Below are 19,916 nucleotides of genomic sequence, written 5' to 3'. Positions count from 1 at the left end.
CTGGCTAGAACCTGGCTAGAGAACCTGGCTAGGCTGCTGATCAACTGAACACTGTCTCCGTGTCATTCCTTCTTCGCTGACTCCGTCCACACCTTTGGGAACCCCTGGACCTGCTGGGGTTGGACCCCAACATCTCTCCTTCTCCCTTCCCCTCTAAAATCAATAAAAATATATTTTAAAAAGAAAAGAAAAAATATCTAAACTATACATATCTAAATCTAGATTGTTCATTAATAAAGATGTATTAAGAACATCTATTGTTTACTTCATTATTTCTATATTTAATTGCAAATCTTCCCAGAGCTAAAGAAAAATTGTCATACAAACATAATTTGATGTTTGCTTTCTAGAACAAGCTTGGGAAAATACTTTTTCAGATAGATGAAGTTGCATATCAAGAGATTAGAGTGAGGGTTTGAGATCTAGAATCAGAGACTCCCAAACCACTTTTCCCATAACTATGAGTGACAAGCTAAGCCTGCTTTTATAGACACTACTAGAGGCCTGGCACACAAAATTCATACATGGGTACCGTCCCTAGGCCTGGCCTGCGATCAGGGCCATCTTCCCCGGCTGCCCACAGCCAGCCCTGCCCCCCGCCGCCATCCACCCCTGGTTCCCTGTTCACCATCGAGTGGTTGAAGCCTGCTGGCTGGGAAAAGGGACCGAGAGGTGGTCTGTGCGCCTCATAGTAACTGGTTGAGTGGTTGTTCTGGTCATTCCACTATTAGGGTCAATTTTCATATTACCCTTTTATTATATAGGATATCAAAAGGATTTACTGTTGGCACCTTAGTGGCAGCTGAAGGAGGGGAGTGCAGGGTAGCCTAGGAGAGAGAAGGGCCCGGCCAATACGGTGGCAGGCAGAGGCCGGAGATAAACTGGTACAAGAAGAGAGTTTAGTCCTGGCTGGTGTGGTTCAGTTGGTTGAGCAGTTCAATTCCCAGTCAGGGTACAATGGTTCTTTCTCATCAACGCTTCTCTCTCTGTCCCCCTCCCTTTTTCTTTCTCTAAAAATCTCTAGAAAGGTTTTGTTTTGTCTTTAAAGAAGAGATTTTATGCAGTGAAGGTAGCTGGGGAATTTTAGGAGAGGAATGTTTACTATCCTGAGCTGTAATTACCCTCTGCTTCTCCCAGCCTTCAGCAGAAGTCTGATAGTCTTATATTTGAAATATTGAAGTAGGGCAACTGGGAATGCCAAGAGTGATGTAGGGGACAACCAGGAACCACTATAGAAGCAGAGAATAGTGGGGGTAGAAGCAGAAGCAGCCAGGAGGGTTCGCTAGGGGGGCTCTGGACTGCGGCAAGTGTGATGGGCTTGGGCCACGGTGCTTGGATCTTAAAGGAAAAGGTGATCCCAGAAGGACAGAAAGACCGGGAAGCCCCAGGCAGCCGGGGCTTCGTTAAAGGAGGATGTAGCCACATGCTTTTCAAGGAAAACTCCACTCAGGAAAAGAGATGATGGATTATTTCCTGTCATTGTTCCTAAGAAGACAAAGTCATGAAGTATCTCATCTGTGCTGATTTGCAGAATTCTACAGTTATATTCAGCTGCTCAGCACCTCAGCAGCCAGCGAAGGCAGCCAGACTCTTTCTCAACCAGGGCTCACGAAAGAAGGTGTCAGCTCCTTGCGCCATCAGGGAGGAAATGAGTCATTTCCCTGCCCTGGCAGCGAGTGCTGTTGAATTGTCTCAGTAACTCCAAACATTTTCAATTTTGGTCTTTCTAAGCAAGCAGAATGTTTTGCCAATTTTTTCATCAGGGTTGTTTATCTTCATAACCCTCTGATTTGACTTTATGTAAAAATTTAAAAATAGTGTTTTATGTGGGTCTGTGTTTATGTGTCTCTAAACAACTGATCGGGTTGGTGAAGTTAGTCAAATCACCAGCATATAGAAAAAAGGAAGCAAACTGGCTACTGCCATCATGAAGGCTCAAAAACGGGGCCTTATTTCCCACTTTTAATAACAAGTCGTTAGCCCTTTGTATCTAAATCAGGCCATCTGGTTTCGGTGCTTTGAGCCCCCAAGTGTACATACACAGAGTCTTGAGAATTGGTGTTTCTGAACTGCCTTTTTCCCCTTGCCCAGGAATATAATTAGTAAAGGGGTGCGAGAGAGAAAGGGTGTGTCTTGCTTCATGCCCTTGTGCCCTGGCTGCTGGGAGCTCTTTCATTCAAAACACCAGGGCCTGTCCTGGCTGTCCTTGGCAAGTGTCCCCACCAGAAAGGTCCCTACGACCCCTCAGAGATGTCAGCAAAGTCTTTGGTGAGAGAAGTTGAAAAGAAAAATGTGAATGGCAGCTAGAACGCTTCCACTTAAACCTCAGTAAAGAGTTAAATTTAGCACAATGTGAACTTAAACGTTTTCTAGCTTGCTCTGGGGGGATACCCGTTTCTGGCAGACTGGATGGCCCCATGAATATGTGCGTAGCTTCACAACTGCTTTGGGGACAGAGAATGTGGGTGGATGAGTCCATGAAAGGAAGCTTATTGTTCTGCCTGGGAGAGAAGAAAAGTTCATGCAGGATTGAGCAGAACTATAGTGCTAAGTGCTCCTTTCTTTTGTCAAGGAACCCACCATCCTCTGCATTGCCCCTTCTCATATGAAAAAGCCTTTCCCCACAGGATGGAGAACTCCCTCTGGGCCTCAGTACAGACCATGTCAGCTGCACAGTGAAAACCAAGAACATGTTAATCTTTGCAAAGAAAGCAAATTCATTTGGATATTGCATCTCAACTCTCCTGTAAGCTATGCCCAGGTTTTTTCCCAAACAATGGTAAATTTTCTACTTGAACAACATTGGATTATTTTCCTATCTTTATTTAATTGTGAAATGCATGTGAAACCAAGTAAATATGAGTTAAATCTTGTGTGCCCTCAAAATTCATATGTTGAAATCCAGTTTCTCTGAATCTGATTTTATTTGGACATCAGGTCTTTACAGAGGCAATCAAGTTAAAGTCAGCTTATCAAGAGAGGCCCTAACTCAATGACTGATGTCCTTATAAAAGGGGACAGTTTGGGCACAGAGACACACACACGGAGGATGCCATGGGACATGAAGATGGCCATCTACCCTCAGGAGGGACCAACCCTGCCAATACCCGAATTTGAGACTTCTAGCTCTTCTAACTTACCTAGTTTGTGGTACTTCGCTACAGAGTAACAATACATGTGGAAAAACAATAAGCTTTCCTACACCCCAGCCAAGACAGGCCATAATTTGGGTTTCTGCTCCAGAGTCCCAAACTCAAATGCCCACGGTGCCCACGCAGGTATTCCAAAGCAGTGAGCCTGGCTGGAGGGACTAATTGGGATTGTTAAAGGGGGGCGAGGTGAACTGGAAAGCAGGCAGAATCCAGCTCCTGCCAGCTCTTACCATCAGATCTATAGGCCTAGCATTGACAGACCATCTGATTTTTTTTAAATATATTTATTTATTTATTTTTTACAGAGAGGAAGGGACAGGGATAGAGAGTTAGAAACATCGATGAGAGAGAAACATCGACCAGCTGCCTCCTGCACACCTCCTACTGGGGATGTGCCCGCAACCAAGGTATATGCCCTTGACCGGAATCGAACCTGGGACCCTTCAGTCCACAGGCCGACACTCTATTCACCAGGCCAAAGCGGTTTTGGCCTATTTGACTTTTTAAAGGTAAAAATCTCCCTTAAATATTGATAACTGAGAAAGATTTAAATATTGTACATGAAATCTGTGTGAGGACAAATTCAGCCCCCAATCTACTGGCATTCTGAGAGATTACACAGGACAATCACAAAACATGAGAGAAGGAAGCCGGGCACTTCACTTTAGCCAAGGACTTCATTCCCAAGCCTCCTTGCACATAGGTGGGGTTGCGTAACCAGTTCTGACCAATAGAATGTGATCAGTGGAGTTGAGGAATGCCATTGCTATGCTGAGATTGCCAACTATCTAAGTTGCCTTCCTTTTGTTGTCATCCCCTCCCAGAACCTTGGAGATACATACTTATCTTGCCAATTTAAGAGGTCAGATTTAATCTGATAAGCACAAGGAGTGTGAAGAAAATGACAAGCTGTATACATATGTGGGCTACTCCTCCCTAGTGCTGACACTAAAAGAAAGAGAAAAGAGACAGGAAGAAAGTTGCCTTGTAGTAAAATAGAATCAGGGTGCACAGTTTTAACCTCCTCTCCTCAATCTTGAGGAACAGGAAAAAAATGAGTTAAGGTCAAATTCCCAGCTCCATCTGCGAATGTGCACACAGTAAGCAAGGAGTGGGAGGTAGGATTATTCCTCACCCAAGAACATCTAAGCAGATTTTGCTACCCTTTCCGTATTCATTCCCCACAAGAGATCCACTCAGAAGCACACAGCACATATACTGATGGCTAACATGTGCCTTTGCCTTTTTTGTTGTTGTTCATTTCTTATTCACACTAAAGATGGTACGGACAATGGCTAAGTAAAATTTGCACTTGTTTTTTTACTCCAAAATGACAGCATCAATATAATCATTGTAAAATTCTGATTGAATATTTCTTATCAGACATAGTTGACTTCTAACACCTAGTTGGTTATAGAACTTAATGAAGTGGTGACATTATTAGAAATGTAACCTTTTTCTGGATAGTAGAGAATGCCACAGAAAGGCTGGGCCCTTTCTTTGGGTCTTGCAACTTGATCTTTGGGCTCTTTCAAAATTCCTATTCTTGCCTCGATAGAAACCCCTGGGTCTTGTGACTCTTAGATGAATACATACTAATCTGCCTTTGCCTGCTTATCTACCATCATTTACTGCTCACGTGGGATTATGTCCATCACTCACCTCTCTGTCAACCTAAAGGCTTTTGCTGACTCCCTCCCACGCCCCACCATCATTTCTTCTCCCCTAACTGCCCTGGATGAGCCCTTATCTTGGTAAGTTGACTTCCCAGCATTTCCAACATTTTTGTACTTCTGTTTAAGTCTTCTTATACTGTAAATTTCTCATTGTAAATTCCTTGAGGGCAAGAACCATATATTTTACTTATTGATTTATCCCAAGTACCTACTACACACTGTAGCCTTTTATACTTAATTACTTGCATCTATATCATTTTTAATTAATTATATGTAAATATAATGATTTATCATGTTACTTTCTACAGTTCTGCGTGTCAAAAATAAACCTTTTTGTTAGGTAATACACAAGTTCATTTAGTTAAGGACTAACATATAGAGAGAGACTGGCATGTATATATAAACTGGTTCTATCTTTTGTGTCAATGTCTGTTGGTTGATTTTGATTTTTTATTATAACATTTGACAAACCTAATGGCATTAGGGGATTATATTGTTCAGATCTTTAACCACGTGAATGCTTATCCCATGTTTACACTTGAGAACTAATCTCTGTTTTAAAGTTAAATAAACAAGTAATGCAGATATTATCTATAGAAAGCCTCCACCTAGAATACAGGATGTTATAGAAACTGAAGGTGAGTACATATTATAGTTGTAGATTTTCCTCACTCAGCTGGAAATTTTTCTTTGTCATTTAAACATTAACTTGAATAGGACTGAATTTTACATAAATGTAAACATGTTAATCTTCCTCTCTGATGCAACTCAGGAACATGTGTTCCACAGGTCACTGCACTGTTCCCAGTAATTCTGAATGGGGTCCCTGGTTAAAAACTGAAGGTAGTGACATAGTAACCCCGTGGCTTCCACTTGTTGGGTGACGCTTCACTGATCTGATATGTCTCCTGTTTTTGCTCTTCTTTGTACTTTTGTTTCTAAATAATCCCATTAGGGGATGTTTTCTAATGGGTATTTGTCAGCAGTTTGGGCACAGTCTCTTGATGCATTTAGCAAAATGTCCTGGAGCCTTTGGGGAGTGGCAGAAGAGATCTGAAGGCAGGGCGGTAATGGGGCAGCTAATGGAAGGGTAGGGAGCAGAGTGTCTGATCTAGTATCAGATAAGAGGAACACCTTCAGGGGTTTGCAGTGGGGATGCTGGAAGGTCAGACAGAATCAGGAAAGTTGGTGAAAAAGTTTACTAAGTGGAAGAGATAGATCAAGGGTCAATCGCCAGGAAATGGCTGCTTGCAAGAATGACACCAAAGCTGGCTGGCGGGTGTTCAGGTGAGTTTCCCCTCTAAGGAAGGGAGAAGGGAAACATGAGCCCTATAGTCCTGGGCAAAAGGAGGCCGAGCAATCTTCCTACCAACTTCCCAGAAGTCATTAAGGGGCCTGACAGCATGGCTGACAGCCAGGAACAGCACAGCCGAAGTGTTCAGGGTTTCAAAACCCCATTCAGTAGCAACTGGAGCAACTTTTCAAATTCCTTATTAACAGGGAAGGTTCTACTGCCTAATCACCAACATTTACTAGTAATGGGCAAAGCAATCCACAAATGACGGTGTACTTAGAGCACAGAGCTAGGATGGAGTAAGAAGCAGGAAAGAGAACTGGTATTTCTCATACAAGTACTTATCTGGGTATAAATGTATAGCATGCTTTCCTACTCAGTAAGACTTCTTTTTAAATCTTTTAATTGATTTATTTTAGAGAGGAAGAGAGAGAGAAGGGGGAAAGAGAGAAAAGGAGAAACATCAATTTGTTGTTCCGCTCACGTATGCATTCAGTAGAGGCCTGGTGCGTGACATTCGTGCACTGGGGAGGGAGGGGGTCCCTCAGCCTGGCCTGTGTTTTCTCACAGTCTGGGACCCCTCGGGGGATGTTCGCGCCAGCAGGCGAACATCCCCCAAGGGGTCCTTAGCGCTGCCACCACCACTGCACTCACTAGCCATGAGCCCAGCTTCTGGTGGTCAGTGTCCTGTGAGAGCAGACTGACCACCAGCGGGCAGCTCCCACCACCGCTGCTGCATCTGCCCCCTGGTGGTCAGTGAGCGTCATAATGACCAGTCGTCCCACCATGCAGTCGATTTGCATATTAGCTTTTTATTATATAGGATTGGTTGACTCCTATATATGCCCTGACCAGGGATTGAACCTGCAACCTTGGTGTCTGGGGATGATGCTCTCACCTGAAGTATGGTAGCAATCATCTCAGGTAGAAATTATAACCCTGCTGTTTGGCTTCTGTACTTATTTGCTTTGTTTAACAATAGAAAAGTTATTTTGATTTTCTGAATTATATAAATCATCCCATTCGATTAAATACCCTATTGATTGTAATGTGAAATCCCATTTGTTGTGGTCATACTGGTCTTAGAAAGCACATTTTCCTTTACCTGGGAAGGACAGCACAGTTATCCCAAGGTCAGAGGGCTCCAGTTAACGTGTCCCTGTTGACTCAGTGTTCCAGGGACCCAAAAACTGTGATTTAGATAACATGCTGCTTCTGCTTCTGTAAACTGCTTTTTGCAAATCAGGTTCCTCATTCCAAACCTTGGGATGTAATCAATACCTTTGTGATCTTTGCCTATATCAGTCTGGTTTTGCGACCATCTTATCACTATGACATTTGGGAGAGCAAGATGCTCCCTCATAGTCCCGGATTGCAATAAATGTGACCCTTTAATTCGACTTCTTGAGGCGTCCTTCTGTGATTCGCGGGGTACATTACAACAACCAAGTGAGCTACCTGGTCAGGGCTCCCACTCAGTAAGACAAATTCATTAAAGTGAATTTTAACACAAATTCATTAAAATTAGAAAACATTTTTATTTTTATATTTATTTTTTTTAAATATATTTTATTGATTTTTTACAGAGAGGAAGGGAGAGAGACAGAGAGTCAGAAACATCGATGAGAGAGAAACATCGATCAGCCGCCTCCTGCACATCCCCCACTGGGGATGTGCCCGCAACCCAGGTACATGCCCTTGACCGGAATCGAACCTGGGACCTTTCAGTCTGCAGGCCGACGCTCTATCCACTGAGCCAAACCGGTTTCGGCAGAAAACATTTTTAAATAGGAATTTATTAAAATGCTATACATGATGAAATTCCTAGATACCATTAGATGCTTCACTCACTATAACCGACCTAAGTAAGTGCTTTCTTTAAATCCAGTTTAATTTCCAGGTTTCAGTAGGACACACTTTTAAAAAAAAATAGATGACTCCCAAACTCTTGATTAGGTTTATTCACTTAATTCCATTCAAGCTGTTGCCATTTTTCTTTTGAACTTAACCTCAAAGGAGATTTGACTACTTTCTGCTTTTTTAAATCATTATTAAAATATACTTGACATATAAATTTAAGGTGTATAACATTTTAGTTTGATACATTTATATATTGCAATATGCTTGCCATTGTAACAATAATTAGTACTATCATGTTACATAATTATCATTTCTTTATAGCAGTTGGAATAATTAACTTCTAGTCTCTTAGCAAGTTTGATGATTATAATGCAATATTGTTGTCCATATTCACTATACTGTACATTAGATCTCGAGAGCTTTTTTTATTCATTGTAAATTTGTACCCTTAAACAACATCTGTCCTATCCCCACACCCCACAACCACCTCTTTACTTTTTGTTTTTCTAAGTTTGGCTTTTTGAGATTTCACATATAAGTGATATATACAGTGCTTGTCTTTGTCTGACTTATTTTACTTTGCTTAATGTGCTCAAGGTCCATTCATGTTGTTACAAATGGCTGAATAATATTGCATTGTATATGTATACCATATCTTCTTTATCCAGTCATCTGCTGGTGGGCACTTAGGTTGTTCCCATATCTTGGCTGTTGTGAATACTGCTGCAATAAATATGGGAGGGCAGATATCTCTTGATATCATATTTCATTTCCTTTGCATATGTACCCAGAGGTGGGATTGCTAGATCATATGTTAGGTATATCTTTAATTTTTTGAGGAAACTCCATATTGTTTTCCATAGTGGCTATACCAAACTACTTTCTTCCTTCAAGTCACCAAAGGAAGATCTGTTTGCCAGTGGTACATGCTTCTTGCCTCATGAAAAACACAATCATATTTATATAAAACATCTGCACACATCCTTTCTTCCTGCCAAAGTGGAAGGAATGTTTTTCCTACATTACTTCAGTTCCTCCCCTGTATGTTCCATCCCCTTCTACTTGCTCAAATTTTTTTTTGACAGTACATCTATTTACAACATGTTCACTTGCTCAAATTTATGTAATTGTGGTAGAGCCTTAGGATAGAAAACTAGAGATACAAGAAATGTTCACAATATATTTTAAGTGAAAAAAAGGCTTTACAACTATATGTATATTGAATATCTATTTGAATACCACTTAAAGTTGATAAATAGATAATAGATAGATGACGAATAGAGAGACAGACAGATAAAAATTAAGAAAATGTGTAAGCCTGGCTGGCATGGCTCAGTGGTGGGGCATCAACCTATGAACCAGGAGGTCACAATTCGAATCCCAGTCAAGGCACATGCCCCGGTTGGCGCTTGATCCCCAGTGCAGAAGGCAGCTGATCAATGATTCTCTCTCGTCATTGATGTTTCTATCTCTCTCTCCTCCCTTCCTCTCTGAAATCAATAAAAATATATATTTTTAAAAAAGAAACTGTATACAGTTGACCCTTAAACAACATGGGCTTGAACTGAACTGGTCCACTTATAAATGAATTCTTTTCTCTCTTTTTTTAAATTTTAAAATCATTATTATTTTTCAATTACAGTTGACATACATTATTATATTAGTTTCAGGTGTACTTCCCAGTGATTAGGCATTACATAACTAAGTGATCACCCCAATAAATCTTGCACCTATCTGCCACCATACATAGTTACTAGAATAGTATCAACTATATTCCCTATACTGTACTTTACATCCCCATGACTATTCTATAACAACCAACTTTTACTTCTTAATTCCTTCACCTTTTTCACTCATTCCTTAAACCCTTTCTCACCTTAAAAGCAGCAAGAGAAAGGCAGTTAGCAACCATCAAAATGTTCTCTGTATCTATGAGTCTGTTTCTGTTCTGGTTGTTCGTTTATTTTTTTTTATATTCAATTATTGATAGATATGTATTTATTGTCATTTTATTGTTCTTATTTTTTTTATCTTTTTTCTTCTTCTTCTTAAAGAGAACCCTCTAACATTTCATATAATACTGGTTTGGTGGTGAGGACTCCTATAGCTTTTTCTTGCGTGGGAAGCTCTTTATTGGTCCTTCAATTCTAAATGATTGCTTTGCAGGGTAGAATAATCTTGGTTGTAGCCCTTGCCTTTCACCACTTTGAATGTTTTGTGCTAATCTCTTCTGTCTTGCAAAGTCTTTGCTGAGAAATCAGCGGACGGTTTTTTGGGAGCTCCCTTGTAATTAACTAACTGCCTCTCTCTTGCTGCTTTTAAGATTCTCTATTTGTCTTGAATCTTTTGCATTTTAATTATGATGTGTCTTGGTGTGTGGGCCTCTTTGGGACTCTGTACTTCCTGAATTTATGTCTATTTTTTCAGCAGATTGGGGAAGTTTTCTGTCATTATTTTTTTCAAATAGGTTTTCAATGTCTTGCTCTCTTTCTTCTCCTGGCATCCCATGATACAAATGTTAGTACATTTGAAGTTGTCCCAGAGGCTTCTTACACTATCCTCATTTTTTTGGATTCTTTTTTCTTTTTCCTGTTCTAATTGGGTGTTTTTTTGCTTCCTTATATTCCAAATCACTGATCTGATACTCAGCTTAATCTACTCTGTTGATTCCCTGATTTTTTTTATGCTGTTGAAGTTCTCACTAAGTTATTGAGCATCCTTCTATCCAGTGTTTTGAACTCTGCATCTAGTAGATTGCTTGTCTCCATTTTGTTTAGTTCTTTTTCTGAAGTTTTGTTCTGTTCCTTCATGTGGGACATGTTTATTTGTCTCCTCATTTTGGTAGTAGCCTCCCTGTGTTTCTTTCTACAATTAGGTAGAGCTGCTACATCTCCCAGGCTTGGTAGAGTGGCCTAATGTTGTCGGTGTTCTGTTGAGTCCAGTGGCACAGCCTCTCCAATCACCCAAACTGGGCAGTTGAGGTGCACTCCTCCACTCCCTGAACCCCACCTCCGTGTGGGTGTGGGCTGGATATACCCTCCTCTTGTAATTAAGCCTTGATTGCTATTGACATATCAGTGGGAAGCATTTACCCCCAGGCCAATCAGCTGCAAGGACTGGCTGCCACCACCAACTAGTGACCTCCTTTGATCACTGTGGCGGATCAGCTGTGCAGGGGCCCACCCTACAGAGAAGGACTTACTTCAGCAATGTCCTGGTGCCTGCTGACTCCAACCCTTGAGTTTGTTGCATGTGGAGATGTTAGGGTGGTGGTGCTTTGATGTGGTTTGAATCATTCCACTGGATGTGCTGGCTCTGGGGCCTCCCAGGAGATGCAGGCCAAGGTCAGCTGCCATCTGTGTTCTGCCTGGGGCCACCCAGCAGGAACTATAAGTGATCTGCAGATGATGCTAGTTGTGCTGGGCTTGGAAGTACCCAGGCAAGGCCAAGCTGTGAACCAAGGCCTGTTGCTGCTAGTGTCAGGGCTGAGGCCACTTAGCGAGAGGTACAGGGCTTGCTGAAGCCAGATGCTGACTATTTGAGAGACTTTAGAAAAATCTGAAGCATGAGCCAAGGCAGGCCATTCATATGGAAAAGCCACTAGTAGCAAATTTGGTTGGCCTGAAAGTTGGATGGGATGGGGCCTCAGGGAACCACCAGGGTGGGGTGAACAGTGATAGCCAAGTTGATGGGAACTCAGATATGACTCCTGCCTTCTGGCTCTGTGGGAAAAGCTCAGAAAAGGAACAGAGGCCTCTGCCATTCACTTCTGTCTGAAAGAAAGCTGTCCCTCCAGCTCTCACCCTGATGCCAGACACTTCAGTTCCTCCCTGTGTGTTCCTGGTGCCTTTCGAGCTGCTGCCCTACTTCTGGAACACAGGAAGTGAGTCTGAGTAAGTCTTTGCATGGGCGCTTTAAGAGGAACTGCCAGGGACTCCAGCAGCCCTCTGTCACCCTCAGCCTCAATCCCAGCTGGTTTTTACATCCAGTTATGGAGACTTCTCTTCTTGGCACTGGAACCCTGGGATGGGAGGCCTGGTCTGGGGACCCCTTGCTTCTCATGAGGGACCTCTGCAGTCAAGATATCCCTCCCAATTTTTATCCACCACCCATGGGTGTGGGACCAGCTTGTTCCACTTATCCTAGTGGTCTTAATGTGGCTTCATCTTTAATTCCCTAGTTGTAGGAGTCCCATTCAGCCAGATTTCAAGTGGTTCTGAATGATGGTTGTTCTGTAGTTTAGTTGTCATTTTAATGTGGTTGTGGGAGGATGTGAGTACCACATTTACCTACACAGTCATCTTGCCTGGAAGTTCAGTTCTTTCATTTAACACCTTAGTAAATGTATTTTATCTTCCTTATGATTTTCTTAATAACATTTTTTTTTCTCTAGCTTACTTTGTTGTAAGGATACAGTATATAATACATATAAGATACAAAATATGTGTTAATTGACTGTTTTTATTGTAGGTAAATATTCTGGTCAACAATAGGTTATTAGTATTTATGTTTTGGGGAAGTCAAAAGTTTCATGCAGATGTTCAACTGCACAGAGGGAGAGGGGGGTGGAGAGTTCGGCACCCCTAATCCCTGTGTTGCTCAAGGGTCAAGGGTATATCATAGTGATTATTCTTCAGTGGATGAGTGAGGGCAATATGTATTTTCTAATTTGTATGCACAGCATTGAATTATATTTGTAAATTAATTTTTAAGTTATTTTCAGTTAAGTCTATGGAAAAATGGTGCAAAGAAAAATTGAGTAGTACAGAGAAGATATGCCATAAGATCCAGTACATTTTTTAAAGAGGGCTACCAATTAACCTCTGAGCTTTCTACAAACCAGCACAGAGGAAACTCAATTAATTACTGAGTCATAAGTTCCATAAGATAAAAACAACTCAATGTACTTGTGTATTATTAATCCCATTTTTCAAGTAGAAAAACAGAGGCATTAATTTGCTCAAAGTTGGCTTGTGTGTGGCAAAAATGAGAATGATACCCTATCCAAACACATTCATCTCTTCATTTTTGTGACTGTTCAAAAGACAATGAGGTGAGAACAGAAAATATGGAGGAGGTGTCACTGAGTTTGACCAGAAGAAAGGCCAGAATTTCAGCTACGCAAGAAAGGAACAGAAAAGCAGAAACAAAACCACAGCAGTAGAAAAGCAAGATCAGGGAACAAAAAAACAGGGTACCAGCTTATATGAAATGTAAACACTGCTTACCCTTTGGTATAATATATTGAAATTTTTACATTAAAATTTCATTAAGATCTGGTTCTAATTATGACTCATTATCACCAAAAACATTTTCAATAGGGATAATAGTAGTAAGTACTTCATAGGAATTTTGTAAAGATTAAATGATATTAGCATATAAGTGTTATGCCCAGATTTCAGGATCCCCAAGAAACCACACCAGGGAGCCAGCCAGGTCAGATGCAAAAGCATAAGAGTCTTTATTCGAGGTAGCTCGGCTCCCCCACCTCGCAGACACAGCAGCAGGAAGCAGAGAGAGAGAACTCTGTGTGGAGAGGGGTTTTATAGGGGGGTTGGAGTAAGGGGAGGAGAAAGGACTGTGGGCCCTGCCGATTGGCCAGGCGCAAGTCGGTGTCTTGTTACACAGGATGTGGTCATATCTATGGCGACTTCCCTTGATTGTCATTGGTTAGTTTAAAGAAGTCCTGGGTGTGGCTAGCAGAGGCTTGGGCTTCCAGGAAGAAGCCTTGCCGAGCACATGGCCAAGGTAAGATGGAGGGCGTAGCCCTTACCCTGGGGCAAGATGGAGGGCGTAGCCCTCGCCCTTTCAATAAGACATTTAGCAGTTACTTGGTATAAGTAAGCATTCAATAAAAAATAGTTGCTATTAGCATTTTAATTACAATTAAGTCAATACAATTCCTTCCAGGCAGTCTCTAAATGCATATTTAAAAAACATCTTTTTAGAAATCATTAAAGCTTTCTTCCTTTCCTCCCTCCTTTCTCCCTTCCTTTCTTCTCTCCTTTCATCCTTCTTTCCTTCCTTCATTCCTTTTCTTTTTTCTTCCTTTCTTTTTAAACTTATGCTTCAGAAGACAATGCTCCTGGCTTTATTATTTAAACTAGAAAGTGGCTGTAGAAATTTCAGGTCACATTGCCGGTCAGGCAACCAAAGGAGAAGCCAGTGAAGACAGAAGGTAAGTCATGAGGATGGCTGTTAGCTCCCACCACCCGTAAACTAGCTGCAGGTTTTGAACTTGATCAAAGAACACTTATTTGAATAACACAAAGAAATCCATTTGATGTGTCTTTTGACAACAAACAATATGATATTTAAATACCCCCAAATCTGGAAGATTACACATCAGCTGATTAAAGAACTTTCCAGTTCCAGAGACAGAGTCAAATAATGGGCTCTTTTTTTCCTCTGGATCAGTGGTTCTCAAAGTGTAATACTCCAACCAATAGCATCAACTTTACGAACTTTTTGGAAAAGCAAATTATTAACCCTACCTCAGACCCTTTAAATCAGAAGTTCTGGGGGCGGAGCGCAGAAATCTGTGACTGGTTAAGACTTCCAGGGGATTCTGGTGCATGCTAAAGTTTGAGAATCACTGTTTCCCATAAGTCGACTTTTACACAAAGACACAGTCCCACAGAATGTGTGGAAAGCATAAACAAATTGATTGTCATCACCCCCATGTTCTCATGACCAAATGGGGGAAAGAGGAAGGAACTTTAGCCAAGATGTAGCTAAGGGTTAGTTTCTCTAGCTATTGCAGGCAAGTGAAAGAGATGGGTGGGTGGAGGCATACATATAGTCAACAAGTCTTCAGGGAAATTGAGTCTGACTTTGCTTCAAGGCTGTGACATTGGCAGCATGAACTGGGTGTGTCCCAGAGAGATGGTCCTGGGGCACTCCGTCCCCTTGGGCTGACTGGATTTAGTGCTCTTATTAACAAGGGCAGGGCTGCCCAGTTATATCAAGGGAAGCCAGGCACTCAGGGAAGTAGCTGAAAGGCAAAAGAAACTCTCTAAGTCTTTTAAAACATATATCCAAAAGTCAATCACACTCAAACATTTCAAATGGAACATTGGTACCCACACTTAAACTGCTATTTTAAAGCAAGTTCCATCAGCCTGTTTCATATTGAAAGGTCTCAAATACTTTGCAAATTTGGCATCAAAGATAGAAAGCCTGATTGTAATTGATATTTACCTGGAGGGCGTTGGCCCTATCCAAAGTGATTATCCTAGAGAATTCTCACAAAAACAAACTGAGGACTATAATTTTAAAGTGTCCCCACAAGCACATCTTCATAGAGTTTAAAAATTTGTTGGAAAAATATTACTAGCATAATCTCTATCAATTACCATACGGATTCTCAGCTCATTGTTAGGGCCATTTTGTATAATTTATTCCTGAAGCATCATGTCATAATTAAATATAAGGAAGACTTAAATTTTTTTATTTAATTAAAATATTCCTGTAAATCTGGACACGTGTAAGTCATACAAGTGAATGATATATAAAGGCTGCTTCTTCATTCATAAATGACTAATACATAAAAACACACTGAAGAATAAGATGTTCTCAGTACAGACACTGAGTATGAACAAAAATGTCACAATCAAATTCTATGTAAATAACATGCTGAGTTTATGTATAACTAGAGGCCCGATACACGAAATTCATGCAAGGGGCTCGGCCCTTGCAGCCCCGGCTTCCTCTGGAAGGTTGTCCTGAAGGACGTCCAGTCTAATTAGCATATTACACTTTTATTATTATAGATATCCTTTTTCCATCTATGCCAATATTTTCCACTTATGTTCTATTTGCCTAGTGAAAAACCATTTTTAAATAACTTCCTTAAAATGATGCCATCTTCTTTATTTCTTCTAAACCCCACATTTACTTTCAACCAAAGATATTTTTAAAGTTTTAGGCTTCTCTGGAGATAATTTTAGAAAAGGGTTAGATAGTGGCTTAAGGAAAAACTTTTTAATTTTATAAAAATGACCAAATAGATGGAATTTCTTCTGATCCTAATTTGCTGGCACAATTGGTTTCCCCCCAAAAAGCAAACATATGGAAGTTGTTCTATTTACAGAAGGAGAAATGTCTATGTTTTGCATTGTTCTTATTTTATGGAAACTATTCTGATTCACTCCAACAGCAAGAATTAAGTTTCTTAATAAACTGAGGGCTCTTTTGAGAATCTGCTAGTGTAATAATGGTACTTTGAAAGAAAATGTAATTCTCATTCAACTGTCATCAGATTCACTGCTTTTAAGAGATGATTTAAATGAGATAGAAAAACATTAAGATTTGAGATTCCCTCATTAGTCTTAACTGCAAATATGATGGCTTGAAGTAATAACATACTGGGCTCTTTCATCTCTGGTGCAAACTTTTTCACTATTACTCCCACACTTTTTAATACTTCTTAATGTGGGAAGAGCAGAGTAAGCACAAAATGAAATGTGCCTCTCTTTAATTCCACATGCCTTCCCACCTCCAGGCCACCATTCTGTCTCATCTGCCTAGAATTTAAGGAATGAGACTTTTCTGTTTGGCTATGTGCATTGTGCATTATCTAATCTAAACTTAATGTGGGCAGTGGGAACAGCACCAGGTGTTAGACTGATGGGGTTGGCCTGGACCTGGATTCAGCAACCTCAGTACCTGAGTTCTGATAAGGAAAGAATTCAGGACCAAGATTCAAACTATGAGAATATCTATATATATAAAAGCCTAAGCGACCGGCTGACCTGTTAACCGTTCGACCATCCGACTGGTAGCTATAACATGCATCGACCACCAGGGGGCAGATGCTCAACACAGGAGCTGCTGAGCTGCAGTGACTTGGCAGCTGTGGTTCTTGGGTGACCTACCCGGAACCAGAGAGGAGGGAGCCCGATTCTGGGGTGTGTCATCCAAGAACCGCCCTCTTGCAATCTGGGACCCCTCGGGGGATGTCAGAGAGCTGGTTTTGGCCCAATCCCCATAGGCCAGGCTGAGGGACCCACTGATGCACCAGGCCTCTAGTCTATATATATAAAAGGCTAATATGCAAAGTGTCCCCTTGGGAGTTCAACAGGGAGACCAGGAGTTCAATTGCTCGCTATGATGTGCACTGACCACCAGGGGGCGGCACGGAACAAAGGAAGGTCCTAGCCGGCAGCTGGAAGGAAGGCCCCGGCCAGCAGTTGGAAGGCCCTGATCGGCCCTGATAGCTAGCCAAGCCTAGGGACCCTACCCATGCAAAAATTTTGTGCACCAGGCCTCTAGTTTATCTATAAAGTCACAGAGGTGGGAGAAGTAATTCATAAAAGAGATGAGCATAGGAAACAATATATAGAGGCAAAGGAAGTATCCTAAGAGCTTGGAGTGAGGAAGGTAATGGTAAAGCATCTGGGGAAGGGGTAAGGGGAAGAGAGCACTGCTAGGTCCTCCTCCTAAGCTTTTTAAGGGTGGAGAGGTTTTAGGGGAAGTCCCAGGAGGAGATCTCAGTAGAATGTTGAGCAGCTTTCCAGGTGTGTCCTTTCAGGCTGCTCTAGTTTTGCTGCTTTTCTGGGCCTGGAGATGAAGTACAACTGAGGCCTAAATGTTATCTCTAGGGAGGAAAGGTTGGAGGTCCAAACCACATGACCAGTAATAGGCTAGGGGAGGAAAGATCACCCTGAGGACCAGGCCCCACCCTACATTTGTCCTTTGCTAGGCACCAGGACTTTCCACCCTGGTGACCTTACTGTACCTGACCCATTATCCTTGCTCTGTTCATGTCTATCTAACTGCCTACCACAAACTTTCTAAGAAGCCATTAAGGATATTACTATTTTTCTTATCTCATCTTACAGATGAGGAAATTGAAGCATAGGGATATCCAGAAACTCCAAAGCCTGCATGCTTTACCACTGGACAATATAACCAAAGATAGAGGAGGCTCAACCAATTTGTATTCATGGAGTGCACAGCTAGTACTCCCAAACTATGGCATCTCCTGCATATATCCTACTTTCCAAAGACCAGGATTTTTCATAGTATTTACCATTTAACAATAATAGTCATGTTAAAGAAGAAAAATCTTGCTTATCAGAGATGATTTATAGTTGTATTTTTTAGGATTAGGTTTGGCTGTATGTGACAGAAATTCCAAAAACGATGGTGGCTTAAACAAGATAGAAACTATTTAAGCCTGGAGATAGGCATCCCTGGGCTGATGTGGCAGATTCTCAGAGCCAGAGACTCAGGCCCCCTCTACTTGCTTGCTGTACCAGTCCCAAGTTTACCTCATGGTCCAAAAAGGCTGTTGAAGCACCTGCAATTACTTCTGAACTCCAGCCTGCGGAAGGAGAAAGTGGAGAAAGGGCATGTCTTCTCCTTTTAACGGCATTCCCTAGAAGTTGTACATAAAACTTGGTTTACATTTAATAGGCTGGCCAGCACCAGACAGAGAGCCACCACTGGCTATAAGGGAGGAGGAAAGTTCTTTTTATTCTGGTTGCCAAGATGTCTGCTGAAGCCTGATACTTACTGTTAAGGAAGAATAGAACAGGGGTGGATTTGGAGGATTAATTCACAGGGGATGGTAATGCATTTGTGTTGGGAGGACAGTACTGTAAACTGGGGATTACGGAGAGCTGGAGAGCATATGCCCCTATGCAGCCAGGTCTTTTAATTTTTTTAAAAAGGAGCCAGAAATCTGGATTTTTGTGTGGCATTTACTGATTTTTAAATATTTCCAGTTAATCAGAATATTAAAAAAACAAACAGTGTGGGTCAAATAAAACCCATCTGTGTCAGCCTGCAGGCTGATAGCTTGCTTCCTTTGATCTACAACATTTTCTTTTTTAGATTTATTTTCCATCAAACAACAAATATCGATTGAGTAGTACAAGGTGTAAGCTATCATGCAAAGGGCAATGAAGGACAAAAAGATATAATTTCATTGGAACAAGAAAGTTTCTGATGTAAGACACAGGGATCATGACTAGAATTGGAAAAAAAAAAAAGGTTGCTGTAACTTTTTTAGTTTTTTTTGTGTTTTGTTTTTTTTTTTAATTTTTGTGTCCGTTTGTATCCAGTGTCTTTACCTGACCCCCAACACTCTATCTTATTTCCCTAGGTCTTTCCTCAATGTTTAATAGTTTCCACTCCTCTTTTAGCTCACTCAAGTGAATGACTCTGTTCCTAGAATTCTATTTCATAAAGTTATCTTTTGGAAATATCAAATATTTTCTTACTTATTTGGTTGCCAATGTTCTATTTTACTAAAATAAATGTCTTTAAGCCTTTCTTTGCATGTGCTAATTCTTGTAAAGTTAATCATACACATATACACATTATAATTTACTAGAGGCCCGGTGCACAAAAATTTGTGCACTCGGGGGGGTGAGGGGGGGGTCCCTCAGCCCGGCCTGTGCCCTCTCGCAGTCTGGGACCCCTCAAGAGATAACGACCTGCTGGCTTAGGCCTGCTCCTGGGTGGCAGAGGGCAGGCCCAATCCCTAGGTGCAGTCCCTGGTCGGGCTCAGAGCAGGGCTGATTGGGGAGTTGGGGCACCGCCCCCTGTCATGCACAGAGCAGGGCGGATTGGGAGGTTGTGATGCCACCCTCAGTCACGCTCAGGGTGGGGCCGATTGGGGGGTTGGTGCACCGCCCCCTGTCACACTCAAGGCAGGGTCGATGGGGAGGTTGCGGTGCCACCCCCTGTCACGCACAGAGCAGGGCCAATCAGGGGGGTTGGGGCTCCGTACCCTGTCACGCACAGAGCAGGGCCAATCAGGGGGTTGGGGCGCTGCCCCCTGTCACGCACAGAGCAGGGCCCATCAGGGGGTTGGGGAGCTCCCCCCTGTCACGCACAGAGTAGGGCCGATCGGGGAGTTGGGGCACCGCCCCCTGTCACACACAGAGCAGGGTGGATCAGGGGGTTGGGGCACCGCCCTCTATC

This window comes from Myotis brandtii, unplaced genomic scaffold, assembly GCF_000412655.1.
Source record: "Myotis brandtii unplaced genomic scaffold, ASM41265v1 scaffold1076, whole genome shotgun sequence".
Classification (NCBI taxonomy): Eukaryota; Metazoa; Chordata; class Mammalia; order Chiroptera; family Vespertilionidae; genus Myotis; species Myotis brandtii.
The sequence above is the reverse complement of the archived record's forward strand: the minus strand, read 5'-3'. Positions refer to the sequence as shown.